Source organism: Dipodomys merriami, unplaced genomic scaffold (genome assembly GCF_024711535.1).
Source record: "Dipodomys merriami isolate MVZ:Mamm:240054 unplaced genomic scaffold, mDipMer1.0.p SCAF_2, whole genome shotgun sequence".
NCBI lineage: Eukaryota > Metazoa > Chordata > Mammalia > Rodentia > Heteromyidae > Dipodomys > Dipodomys merriami.
Genome location: NW_027203381.1, coordinates 2,139,049 through 2,153,681, shown reverse-complemented (window position 1 = coordinate 2,153,681; position 14,633 = coordinate 2,139,049).

Sequence of the window (14,633 nt, the reverse complement as noted above, 5' to 3'; positions counted from 1 at the left end):
ACAGACCAGATATGGGTGCAGGAACATCTGATATCATGGTATCATAGGTATTAATGAAGAAAAGGATGGGGGCAGAGGGTTGGCTCAGATTCACCGTAGGAGAATGTTCCCTTTTGTCTAACTCTTGGCACATTTAGTCATACTGGCTGCTGCACTGTTTTATCAGTTAGACCCAGAAATTTCAAAGTAGGTCTGCTTATTAAATTTGGGTCATGGGGCTGGGAAGGTGGCTCAGTGGTAGAGCGCTTGCCTTGCATGCCTGAGGCCCTGGATTCGATTCCTCAGCACCACATAAGCAAAAAGAAAAAAGCCAGAAGTGGCACTGTGGCTCAAGTGGTAGAACACTAGCCTTGAGCAGAAGAGCTGAGGGACAGCGCCCAGGCCCACAGTTCAGGCCCCACAACTGGACCCACCCCACCCCCCAAAAAAATTTTGGATCATTATGACACAGATATTTGAGCATCTCTTTAAACAAGAGTTGGTTCTTCCAGATACTCACTTAAGACATATATCTCCTTGAAATACTGTCCTTTGCAAACACTTTTTGTGTCCAGAGGAGTCGTTTTCCCAAGATAGTTTTCCAAGACAAGTGTCTTTGTTTAAGCCAGTTAGCATTGCTCAGCTCCCAAAGCATACTGTTGGCCAAGTGGACAAAGTCAAAGGAAAAAGCTGTTCTTTTCCCCTTTTTAAATTCTTTTCTTTTTACTAGATGTTGCAGTTTATTGAGGAAGTATAAAATTTAGAGCAAAGAAAGTAGTGCCTGTATGCTTCTACCAAGCAATTGATTAATACTCTTTATCTCTGCTTTCTAAGCTGCTGTTTCTCATGCCTCATTTTCTCTATCCTGCCTCAGTTATAGAAAGTGGTTCCCCCTACTATAAAGTGAATATATGCTTCTACGAAAAATTTGAGTAATATAGACACACTTCAAGGAAAAAGTAAAACACACCTGTAACTTTTCTGTGCAGAGATGGCCGCTCTGCACACTGCTGAACACTCCTCCGATGTCCCTCCTGAAGCCAGCAAGCGTGAGTCACGCCGGGTGTGCAGCTGTGGAGCCTTCATTGTAACTGTGTGCCTTTCTTGTTCATGTTTGCATAGTATTCTACCATATGTAGATGTATTATTTTGAACTAGCTCCTAATTCATTGACACTAACGTTGTTCCCAGCTTTTCTCTATTGTAACAGCCATGGAAATAGTTCTGTACAGATCTTCTCAAAGAAGAGGAGATAATTGGATACTTACCTTTTTCTTCTTTTTCTGTTGGTACAGTTTGAACTTAGGGCTTTGTGCTTGATAGGCTTGCGTGATTGTCTGGCACTCTACCGTTTGATTCACACTACCAACCTGGCTTTTTGAGGTAAAGTTTTAAGGACTTTTCTGCCTGGGCTGGCTTCAAATAGTGACCTAGGTTCTTAGCCTCCTGAGGCTCTAGGATTACAGGTATGAACTACCAGTGCCAAGCTTCCAATTTTGTTTTGTTTTGTTGAGCTGGGGACCTGGATATAGTCCCTAAGCTTTTTCACTGAAGGTTAGCATGCTGCCACTTTGAGCCAGAGCACCACTGCCAGTTTCTGGTGGTTAATTGGAGATAACAGTCTCATGGACTTTGTTGCCCAAGCTGGCTTTGAACCATGATCCTCAGATCTCAGCCTCCTGAGTCGCTAGGATTATAGATGTGAGCCACCAGCGCCCAGTGTTCTTCCAGGTTTTTTATGTATTACTTTTTTTTTTTTTTGCCAGTCCTGGGGCTTGAACTCTGGGCCTGGGTACTGTGTTTGAGCTTCTATTGCTCAAGGTGAGTGCTCTACCACTTGAACCACAGTACTACTTCCAGCTTTTTTGAGTAGTTTATTGGAGATAAGAATCTCACAGACTGGGCTGGGAAGGTGGCTAAGTGGTAGAGCTCTTGCCTTGCATGCATGAGGCCCTGGGTTCAATTCCTCAGCACCACATAAGGAGAAAAAAAAAGCCAGAAGTGACACTGTGGCTCAAATGGTAGAGCACTAACCTTGAGCTGAAAAGCTGAGGGACAGTGCCCAGGCCCAGAGTTCAGGCTCCACGACTGACAAAAAAAAAAAATCCTTATTTTTTGCTTACTTTCTTAATCAGTAAAGTTTATTTGAAGTCATTTTTATTGTCAAAGTTCTCAAACAACACAAAATGTAGATAATAACATGAAGAACTTCTTAAATGCCTATCACTCCATTCCACCAGTTATTAATAATTTGCCATCTGTTCTTCCCAGACACTTTTTTCCTATAATACTTTAAAGCAAATTCAAGACTCATAATTTCACTCATGAACACTTGAGTATCAATAACATAAGGAATAGTGCATTTTTATGATTTTACACATTAGGGATATGCACTCCATCTCCATTGTCCCAGTGAGTTTCACTTTTGTCCTGAATATATATAAAATGCATATATAGATACATGTATCTATATATCTCTGCCAAGCATGGCCACACTCTGTGCCCATTGCTGAAACAGATGTGATAACCAGCCTGATGGCTGGCAGTCCAGTCTGTAACAAACCTTCTGGGCTTGAGGCCCAGGCATAGGGCCCGACAAAACAGATGTCCAGAATGGCCTTCTGGGCTATATTACAAATAACTACCTAACATTTGGAGCAACAAAGAGCTTCTCTCCTAATAAGTAACATTCTGGCTTTCCAGAATGTTTGTTATTTTCTATATGTTTATAAAATATGCTATACTTACAATATATTTAAAAGAAAACAAAAATCTCCATTGTATATTCCACTGAAATAATACTTCACTACATAAAAGAGCCAGTAGAAAACTGTTTGAGTTGAACGTTGTTTAAATATAGTTTACTGTTTCTGCCACTTCCCTTAACCACTGCATTTAAACAAAAACAAGCACACTGTCCTTCAAAATATGAATGGGACTCTCACTTCTGAAACTGCTTGATTTGCTATGTGCCTTTACTATAAGCATTTCTGTTTTTCAGAATTATCTTTATCTCCTGATCATTTGGCCATTTTCATAGGAACATGAATTTGATTTAAAACACAATTAAGGATGGTCACCAGTGACTCACACTTGTACTCCTATCTACTCAGGTGGCTGAGGATTGCAGTTCTAAGCTAACTGGAGCAAGAAAGTCTGTGGGAATCTTGTTTCCAATTTACGACCAAAAAGCTGAAAGTTGAGCTGTGGTCCAAGTGGGTAGAGCACTAGCCTTGAGCAAAAAAGCTCAAGGACAGCGCTTGAGGCCCTGCCTTCAAGTCCCCAGATGGACACACACACACACACACACACACACACACACAATCACCCATTGGCATGTCTTTCTCACACACACACACACACACACACACACACACACACACACACACACACACACACACACACACACACACACACACACACACACACACACACACACACACACACACACACACACACACAATCACCCATTGGCATGTCTTTCTCCTGAATCTGGTGGTATAGAAAGCTAGCAGACTGCAGCAAAGAGTGAACATCATCTGCTTTGAGACTGTGGTGACAATATTTGTTTATGAAAATAATGTTCATAAATATGCAGATGTGCTGGGAAGGTGGCTCAGTGGTAGAGCACTTGCCTTGCATGCATGAGGCCCTGGGTTTGATTCCTCAGCACCACATAAGCAAAAAGAAAAAAGCCAGAAGTTGTGCTGTGGCTCAAGTGGTAGAGCGCTAGCCTTGAGCTGAAGAGCTGAGGGACAGTGCCCAGGCCCAGAGTTCAGGCCCCAAGACCGGACCCAAAAACAAAAAATAAATATGCAGATGTGGGCAGAACAGTCCTCCACGTATGGTCATTGACGTGGCCATCCACATGTGACCATCCACGTGTGGTCATCCAGGTGTGATCATCCATGTGTGACCATCCAGGTGTGGCCATCCACGTGTGACTATCCACGTGTGGTTGTCCAGGTGTGGTCATTCATGTGTGATCATCCACATGTGACCAGCCACATGTGACCATCCACATGTGGTCATCTATGTGTGACCATCCAGGTGTGGCCATCCACATGTGACCATCCACGTGTGGTCATCCACATGTGACTATCCACGTGTGGTTGTCCAGGTGTGGTCGTTCAAGTGTGATCATCCACGTGTGACCATCCACATGTGACCGTCCATGTGTGACCATCCACATGTGGTCATCTACGTGTGACCATCCAGTATGGCCATTCACATGTGACCATCCACGTGTGGTCATCCAGGTATGGTCATCCACATGTGACTATCCATGTGTGGTTGTCCAGGTGTGGTCATTAATGTGTGATCATCCACGTGTGACCATCCATGTGTGACCATCCACATGTGGTCATCTACGTGTGACCACCCATGTGTGGTCATCCACACGTGACCATGTGTGACCACCCATGTGTGGTCATCCACACGTGACCGTCACATGTGACCATCCATGTGGTCATCCATGTGTGATCATCCACATGTGGTCGTCCGTGTGTGACCACCCACATGTGACCATCCATGTGTGATCATCCACATGTGGTCATCCATGTGTGACCATCCATGTGTGGTCATTCATGTGTGACCATCCACATATGACCATCACATGTGACCATCCATGTCATCATCCATGTGTGACCATCCATGTGTGGTCATCTGTGTGACCGCCCACGTGTGACACCCATGTGTGGTCATCCACATGTGGTCTGTTGCTCTGTGGACTACCGGGCTGTTTCCTGCCAAGCCTTGTCAGTATGCCTCAGGCAGCTCCATCAGTTAAAATATTTCCTGTATAGAGTGTCCCCTGCTGAACAATAGATACTGCCTCCTTGTTCCTTATGTAAAGAAGCGTGAGAGCCCATCCTCCACTCATTGTATTTGGAATTTGAAATTTACAGCATTGTATTTTATTTAGATAAATGCTAACCTATATAAAAAGCTTCCTGTGTTAATGTCAGATTATTTCCATGTTTTAAAGTAGGTCTTTTTTACTCTTAAATTTATCCTAATGAAAGTGTAAAATATATGCATATTTGTATGTATATGTAACACTAGAGATTGGTAGACAGATTGTTGATGTAAAATTCCTTGTTCAGAGAAAATATTCCCCAACATTTATCTGAGAAATGAAGATTTTAATTCATTTTAAAGATTGGAATATCAGAAAGCCAAGATTGCAAATCTAATTAGGGAAGATGAAATTTTATTTCATGGTGTTAGTGATTTACATATTGTGCCTCTCCCCCCGAAAAGTATTCCAATTGTGTGTTAGTTTTAGAAAAAGTTCCATTTTGAAACCATAATTAGGTGATTTTTCTGTTTGCCTATATCCAGAAGCTTAAGAAATTATCCTTTGCATAAAATACTTAACAGAAATAATCAAAATTATTGCCAAGATCCTAATTATAAGAATGCAGAAGTGCTCTCATATACTACTCATATATTTTCACAGTATTAATTGCTTACTATTGTATTTGTTTTCATTTATATTTTTGTTATGTAGTTATTCTATTTATATTTGTTATTCCCTGTAGCAAAAAGGTAAAAACAATTAGGCACTTCAGTGATTAATTTGTATTTGACTAAGTAGATTGCTACTCTGTTTTTGCTATCTTTTTCAAGCTGCATATGATCTTGTATTATACTGGAATTGCCAATATATTGAGTATTGTGTGATACTTAAGGATGGCCAGTATTTACAGAGGTTTACATATTGATGCATAAATCATTTGTTTTGTTGTTGCCTTCATTGTGCCTTATTTGAAATAAAAATAATGAAACTATTTCAAATACATGTACTTCTATGTCAGAGTGACTGTATATAAGAACAGAAGGGTTTAGGTACATTGTCAATTCCTTCCCCTCTGTGATTCTATTTTTTACATGTGTTTGTTTCTGGCTTGTGTAAACCTTAGTATTTCATGGGACTTTTATTCTCAAAGACCTCATTCTTTCATTTAACCCATATTTATTGCACTAGAGGAGATGCTCGGGGAGTGTGAGGGAAAGCAGTGTTGCATTCTAGCAGGGAAAGACAACAACCATAGCAAGTACATTATATGTTATAAAGGGGCAAGTACTGTGCGAAAGGAAAACAAGGTCAGGGGCCAAGATAAGAGAGATGGCTAGGGAAATATCCTGAGCAGAGACTTCAAGGTAGAGAAGGAGTTGGCCTCAAGTATCCCTGAGGGATGAGTTTTCTAGGCACAAGGACCAGCCTGTCATTCAACAGTCTCAGGGAGCCCAGGAGGGCCAGAGTAAGAGAAACCAGCTTGGTGCCAGTGGTTCACACCTGTAATACTGGTTATTTGGGAAGCTGAGAACAAGAGGATTGTGACCTGGAATGTAAAGACTGTAGGACCACTTTCTCGATGCATAGCTAGGTACAGCATGTACCTGTCATTCCAGCCTACATGGGAGGCCAAGATTTGGAGGATTGAGATGCCAAACAACTCATGGTAGCACATGTCTGTGATCACAGCAATAATAAGTCAAAAAGTAGGCAGATCTTATGGATGCTCACCTACGAGAAAACAAGACACCATGCTAAAATTAACCAGTAAAAAAAAAACAGGACTGGAGGCATGGGGTAGTGCTTAAGTGCCAGTGTAGCAAGCACAAGGCCCTGATAACTGTCAAAAGTAAAGATAAAGAAACAAGAGCTGACTGTATTGCATACCATAGGTGTGGTAAGAGCATTTACAGCTTGATATAGGGATTGGTCTTAAAGGAGTGGTGTGAGCTGACAGGTTCCAGCAGTCTTCTGACTGGGGTGTGGGAAGATGAGAGAAGGGACAGGGAGACAGCTTTAAAATCCAGGCAGAAGACGATAATGTGGAAGCAGTGAAGGAGGTGAGAATCTCTGGGAAGGGGTGGTTTGGGTCGTATTCTGAAGGATAAAGCCCACTGACTTGGAGATTTGACAAGAGTAAAGAGTATCTAGGATGATTCCAAGATCTTTGGCTTGATCACTCTGAAGGACTGAGTTACCAGTAGTGATGAAGAGAAGGACATTTTGGAGCAGGAAGAAGGTGAGGGGTTGACCACAGGATTTCACATTGAGTAGGCCATTGATGGCTGATGGATGATTTCTGTGGAGTGATGGAGTGAAGGTAAAAGCCTGACCAGACTGAATTCAGGAAAGAAGGGAGGAGGGGCAGGAAGAAGGGGAGGAGGAGGAAGAAGAGGGGGAGGAGGAGGAGTTGGAGGAACTGGAAGTGATGAATAGACAGCTCCTGAGAAGAGTCTCGGTGGGTTTCTAATTTCACTTTCCCTTGAATGGCACTGTCCTTCCATAGTACCTCTTTGTTGAAATTCAATTCTCACATGAATTCTGTAATCTTACATTTGTACATTTTTTCAGTCTTCTTTACTTACTGGCATGGAGTATCCCAAGGACCCTGAAGGAGAGTGATTCTACCAGACACATCTTTTCTAGATGTAGAGTGGAAACAAGGACATTTCAAGGAAGAAGACATGTGCAGATACGTTTAGGGGACAGTGAGAATAGGGACCGCCCTGGTATGGTTCCATGTGTTTAACCACATGCAGATCCAGGATGACTGCAAATGAAGCCGGAAGGTAGTCCCAGACAAAGGATGATGTCCTCTGGAAATTCAGACAGTTCTAACTGACCTAGAAATGGTAGGACCCAGAAACTGGCCATGCATGGAGTTCGCTTGACTCAAGTTGGAGGCACTGGAAGAAGTACAGAAAATGGAGGGAGTAGTAGGGAAATGTGGAAGGCCACAGGTTTGTGTCATACCCAGGGTTTGGCATTACCGAGATTCAGAAAAAGATGGCAACACATAACAAGGTCAAATCCTAGCAAACAATAGCCTGAGGGACCATCCAAATAGAAGTGCTACCTAAAGGTGTGTGTGCGAGGGAGTGCAAAGAGAACACAGGTGCAGACAGTTCTGAGAATGAAGTACTACAGAGTGAGAAGGGGGACGAGCAGAGGAGACAAGTCAAGTCAGAATCAGGTCCTAGAGGAGCGCTTCAAGTCACAGAAGCAAGAGAACAGAGTGTAAAGAAGTCAGCTCTGACAAGCTGGAGAATGACCTCCAAGAGAGGATAAAGGGAGTTTGTGTCGTACACATTTCTATAGCTGCCACAGTAAGCTCATGTCATGAAGATGTGTGTTGGAGTCTTCTGGAAGTCTGGCTACGATGGCAGGACCAATGAGAGAGGCTAGAAGGGACTCCCAGATTAAGGAATGTTCGTAAGTGAGCCAAAGGATAAACACTTCCATATAGCCAGGAAATCAGAGGTACTTGGCAAGATTATATATATCAAACAGATGGAATTGTCAATGTTATTCTTTTCCTTTATGGTCTTTTCAATTTGGGAACCCACTATCACTCAATATTAACAGAACAAACTTAGTATTGCCTATCATCGTAATTTATCGGCTTTTGTGATATGCATTTACTTTTTATTTATTGTTTGCAGCCCTGGGGATTTGACTAAAGGTCTTGCATTTGCTAGGCACAAGCAGCCACATCACTATACGTTTTGTTTTGTTTTGTTTTGCCCGTCATGGGGCCTGAACTCTGGGCCTGGGTGCTGTCCCTCAGCTCTTCAGCTCAAGGCTAGCGCTGGACCACTTGAGCCACAGCGCCACTTCTGGCTTTTTCTGCTTGTGTGGTGCTGAGGAATCAAACCCAGGGCCTCATGAATATGAGGCAAGCGCTCTACCACTGAGCCACCTTCCCAGCCCTATACATTAATTTTTAAGTGATATGTGTATCTTTTTTATTCTTAATTTCTTCCAGTGAAATGTCCTAGCTTCCACAAAAATAAAGCTATTTAGTATTTTATTGTAGCCCACAAAGATCATCCTGGCTATTACTATATGTTCATTATATCATAAAACTCCTGAATTTAAAATATTCAAGGAATGCTTTGCTATTTACATTACAGAGTAAAGGAACTCTCTCTCTCTATATATATATATATATTTATCTATGTGTGTGTGTGTGTATATATATATATATATATATATATATATACATATATATGTAGTAAATTTTTTTCACTAGATGCTTTCCAGAACATCAAAAGGAATTATTTCTGTATTCCTGTATAGAAAGAAGAAATCTGAAGTCATATTTCAGGATAAAGCTGTCAAAATATAATTGGCTCTGTATTATGACATCCTTACCACTAAAATAATCTTGAAATAAAATCTTTGAATCTCTAGACAATGTAAATGAAGCTGCCTTAAGATAAAATCGCAGGTCTGAACTTTATGGCCTCTACTTCTGTATAATCATTTAGGTAAGGTTAATATCACTGTCACTGTTTAAACTCATACAGTTTTTGCCAATATTGCCATTCTGAAACAAGCCCTAGATCTCTTAATTAGGCCAAGAGTTCCTCTCTCAGTCCTTTGCTCTCCAGTTCTAAGCCTGACAAGGTGTAGTTTGGCCTGAGTCGTAATTTGAAAACTCACTGCCGATGTGGAGCTGCTGGTGTCTACTGCAGTGTTCCTTCTGCTCAGCTGCAGTGGGGCCAGGTGAAAAGGTGTCTCCTAAAAATACCTTTACATGGTAATCTTCACGGTGTCACTTGTGCTTGTATACATGCAACTTCTTCAGGAAATCTTGCTTCAGATAAGTAGTTTTTAGTCTTTTCGCCTTTTCTCTGTTGCCTGGGAAACACACTCCATTTAGGAATATTTCTCATTTCACACAGAGGTTAGGAAGGGCTTCAGAGTGGTACCCGGAGCTTACGTGCTGGAAAAAGGCCCTCAAGATCTATTTGTGTACAAGGGATCCCTCCCCTCTCCTGTTCCCCTACTCCCTTGAGAATCGCCCTTCTCTGGCTTGGGGCCAGTATCCAGAAATCACCCTCAGCTCAGAGCATGGAGGGCTGCCCGAAAAGCAGGTGTAAACCTCTCAATTGTCTCTCCACAATGAGCATCAAGGGCTCTGAAGTCTCACTGGTGGGAACACGTTGTCTAGCTGCCCTTCCTGGTGCCCAGGCCAGGCCTTGTCAGTGGCTGGGGAAGCCTCAGACCTGGCAGATTTTCCTGTGCATGCTGGGCCCAGCCACCTAGAAGAGCACTGGAAAACTCAGCAAACTTGTATAAATAGCAGTTAATGATTATGACCTTGATTTTTATAGAACATCAATAAAATAAAAGATTTTTACATATTATAAAACTGAGCAAGCTCTGTGTTTCCCACAGCAGCAAATTGTCGGCCTCTTTCCTCCTAAGAACTAGTTGTAGTGCTTTGTAAACCAAACACACCCCACTAACCATGGGGCTGCAGAGATGAAACAAAGAAAGCATTTTTCGTCATCTTTCTCTCTAACCAGATTTACCACATTTCATTACTTCTGCTGCCTGCTCTTGGTATTTGGTCCCCAAGGAAATAACTAGTTGAAATTAAGATGAGAAAGAAGGGGGGAAAAAAGGGAAAAAATCCATAAAGTAGGATATTTAATACCCCAGGTTGCAACTATCCAATCAGGTCACACAATGATTAAATTTAGCTCTTGTTAACCTGATTTCAAGTGCAGTTCCATTCTGAGGCACAATGAGAAACAGAATGTTTGTTCCACATTATCAGAAAATATTTCTATCGAAACACAGGGCTTTGGCTCTCCCTATTCTATAGGAACATGGATGACCCACAAGCAGGGTCTGCTTTTAAAGACCACTGACTCTTGGATTTGTCCTGTCAACTCAACAACAATTGTTTTGCTTAAGGAGAATATTAACCAGCACTTCCTGCATCTTACCTCTCCGCTTCTTTGCATGTTATGTACATCACCTGCAGCACTGTTGCCTGTGCTGTGCTACCTAGGAAAGGACAGACACAGTGCCATCTGACACTAGTTCTGACACCGAACACATGTTCCTAACTGGCAGCCCCTTTAGACTTTGCCTCCCTAAACTTTCCCTAACTTCTCACTTTGTTTGAAAAGAGTCTTCAAAGCATAGCGAACCTATAAATCAAAAGAAAGGATTTTCAGGCATTCAGGGTTGATTATATACCACGGCTATGCAATTTCTTCCCAAGGAAAGGGAGGAGTGGGATTTCCAAATCAAGCTGGTTCACTTTTGCCAGAAATTCTGCTAAAATATGAAGACAAAACTGATATCCTGTCATGACCCCTCCAAACCTGCCTGAGGTTTTCTCCACTGTTATATCTACTTCCAGCTCTAACATCTTTTTTCTAATGATAACACTCTCTGGAGAGTGCTCATTCCTGTCCGTTCTTACAAGATTGGACCAGGCACAGTTTGGACCCATTTCTCTTGGTGAAGCAGATTTGAGGATATTATTTAGTCATATTCAGAGAACCTCAGCCACACCATCGTCGACTCAGCCATGGGAACCAGCCATCAAACAGTAGTTGATGGAAATGCAGTGAAGGAATTCTGAAGCTTTAGTTTAAATTTCTGTAAATCCACAAATCACTAATTTTAAGGAATTTAGTACTATTTAAAGGACGAAAACACCAGCTCTCTGACCTTGAGAATGTTCAACTTTGAAAGAGGTTGGGCTTAAAGACAGGGCTGTACTGTGGGCTGTGGAGGCCTGTGGTTGTCTGCAGCAGTTTAACCTCAAACAGCATGAAGGCCTCTTCATCCTTGTTTGAAGTTTATTTCTTCTCTGGGACTTAAAACTGTGCTCTCTGTCCATGCTGTTAACTGGGGTTTCTTGGCCACATCTGTCCCACATCTGAGACCATCACATTTGTGCCTGTCATCATGGGAAGTTCAATGCTAACAATTACTGGCATGTTTTGTTTTACTTTTCCATCAGTCTTCAATTCCACAAGTCCTTATTTACCCTCAGCCTAATGAGAGAAGGCGTCACACAGTGGTCAGTCTCTCTAATAACTTGGACCCCACATCCATGAGTTGGTCAGACCAGGACTGCCACATTTCAGCTTCTCTCCACATGATGGTCAGGCCTAATTATGGAAAATCACCCAGTACTTACCAGATGCTCACGTCATCCTGGTCCCAGCCAGACTCACATAGGATTTTACCCAAGTTTTCTAAAATAAGATCACTTATAAATGTTGCTGTTAACAATGCAGGAGGTTTTGGTCAGCAATCGTGCCTTGAAAGTTTCTTCTCCTCTCCTCCCCTCCCCTCCCCTCCCTTCCCTTTCCCTGTCTTCTCCTCTACTTTCCTCTCCTTTCCCTTTTGTGCCAGTCCTGGTTCTTGAATTTAGAGCCTAGGCATTGTCCCTGAGCTCTGTACTCTACCACTTGAACCAAAGCTCCACTTCCACCTTTTTGGTGGTTAACTGGAGATAAAAGTCTTGGAAACTTTGTTGCTCAAGCTGACTTGGAACCTTGATCCTCAGATCTCAACCTTCTTAGTAGCTAGGATTATGGGTGCGAGATACCTGAGCCCAGTTCCACTGGATTTCTGTTGCACACTAACATATCCTCCGTGTGGATCTCAAACTTTCTCAGGACTGCATGCTAAGCATCTTAGAAACTGCCAGTTCACCAAGAAATTTACAAGAGATAAACAAAAATATATTGTGCAGTTTGACTTTCTGTTTTAATCCTGTCCGTGTAAACAAAAAAGAATTAGAGAAAGATCCTCTGAACAGTACTGATTTTTATCTGGGAAAAGCATTTCAGTGGGAATACAGGAGCACATTCAGAAGGTTTTTAAAGATAAAGAGGAGGAGAATTTCATCAGATACATTGAAGCAATCTCCTTGGTCACAATGATTAATAGTAAGAGTTGTGTCAGGCCAAGGTTGAATGAGCAGTTCATTGAAACATTGAAGGATATCTTCTGGGCAAATATCTTGTAGAAGAGTTCTTTTTGAGTAAGGTTGCAGTGGCCTAATGCAGACTTCTGGTTGTGACAGTTTTCTGTGATGGCTTCTATTAGGATAAGGGGGGCAAAGGGTAAGAGCTCTTCCTTCAAAACCTGGCTTTATTTGTTTTTTGCTGTTGAATTGACACAAAAGACTTTATTTTTTACTTGGTTGATGTTTATATTTATTTCATAATTGTCTGAAATATCTGTGGAGGAAGTACTTTTCACTGCCTTTATGCCTTATGGCCTACACTGTAAAATTAAATATGCTGCTTCTCTCCTATTGTGAGTTTTCCCCTCAAATTGACACCATTTATCTTTTTCAGAAGCATGTGTTGCTTAAGCATTACTCCTGGCTGGGCTCCGTAAGGGACAACTGTTCAAATCAGTCTAGAGGCTCTGCAAAGCCAGAGGCCCACCCCTGCAAGTGAGGTGAGGAGACCTGGGCCGGAGACTGTGGGCAGGGGGTTTGCCATCTGCCTGGCTGCTGCTGTAAGGTGGAGGAGCTGCAGTCCTCTTTTGCCTTTGGACTGATTCTCGCACCATTTCTCAGGCCTTCAGGTGCAATCTGGCACTATACCACCCACTCTCTCCAACTTGCAGATAGAAGAACACAACGTTTTGGGGGGTCTCCGTAAGTATTGTGGCACTCTCTTTACCCCTCTTCATTATTCCCCTCATTGGCCATTTCTCTAGAGACCATGAATAGGGGGTTCAAAGGGTTTTCAGTTCTTTCATACAAGTCTGTTTCTTTTCATGTCTGAGACAGCAGACAGTCCAAATATTGCTCAGCTGGTATCTGGTTGGAGGCCCATTCAGATATTCACAGCGAATGCTTCCGTGACCTCTGACCTCTGTTCCTTCTCCTTAGCCTGTGAAGAATTGGTTTTTTCCCTGTGAAGCTCAAAGCAAAGCTCGCCCACTGCCCAAGAGGAATGTGTTTTGTTTCACTTCTGTGTGGAGCATGAGGTCGGAGAGTGCTAATTCTCACAACTTCACAGGCTCAGAACCCTCTCTGCATATGAACCATGTTTCCGGGTGCCATATTACCAAGAGGAGCAGGAAATGCTCCAAGCTTGAGAGGGACCGCAGAGCTGTGGAAATGTCCAGAATCTCACAATCAGTAGATCTGAATTTCCACAGAGATAGACTTACTGGTCTTCTTTTTCTCTTTCGGTTTAGTGGGACCATCCCAAAGATTCCCAGGGAAGTGTGAGGAGAGGCAGGGGTGGGCATGCTGATCCCATGTCCGTTCTGAAGGGTACACTGGAGAGCTTTCATTCTATCTGGAATCTTACCTTAATGGGTGGAGCTGTTGTTTCTTCTGTTTCATTGCAGCCTAGAGAGGTGGACAGCTCCTGCGCTCCGTGGGGCCAACCGGGAGCTGGGATTGTGATATTCCTGGAGCTTCTCCTGGGTGCATACCAGCCTTAACATCTCGGCCTCCCTGCTGGGCCTTCCTTCCCACCTAGCTCCACCTTCAGCTGTGGCACCAACCCTCTCTGGGCCACCCTCTCACGGGCCTGGTCAGGCTGCCTTCTTTGGTGAGGCTTCTCCCAGTCCTGCTGTGGGAGTCCCAGGCCCATCCCTGTCCTGTCCTCCAGGCCAGGCCAGAGGTGCTGAGGCCAAGCTGTGGCTTTCAAAAGTGACCTTCACGGACCATCAGGCTTCTCTCGACAGGAAGCCAGTTGGCATCTCTGAACTTTCCAGCACACAGGGCAGAAGAATTCATTCAGAAGTATTTCCTGAATACTTAAAAAAAAATTTGTTGTTGTTGGTTGTGGGGCCTGAACTCTGGTCCTGGGAGCTGTCCCTCAGCTCGTCAGCTCAAGGCTAG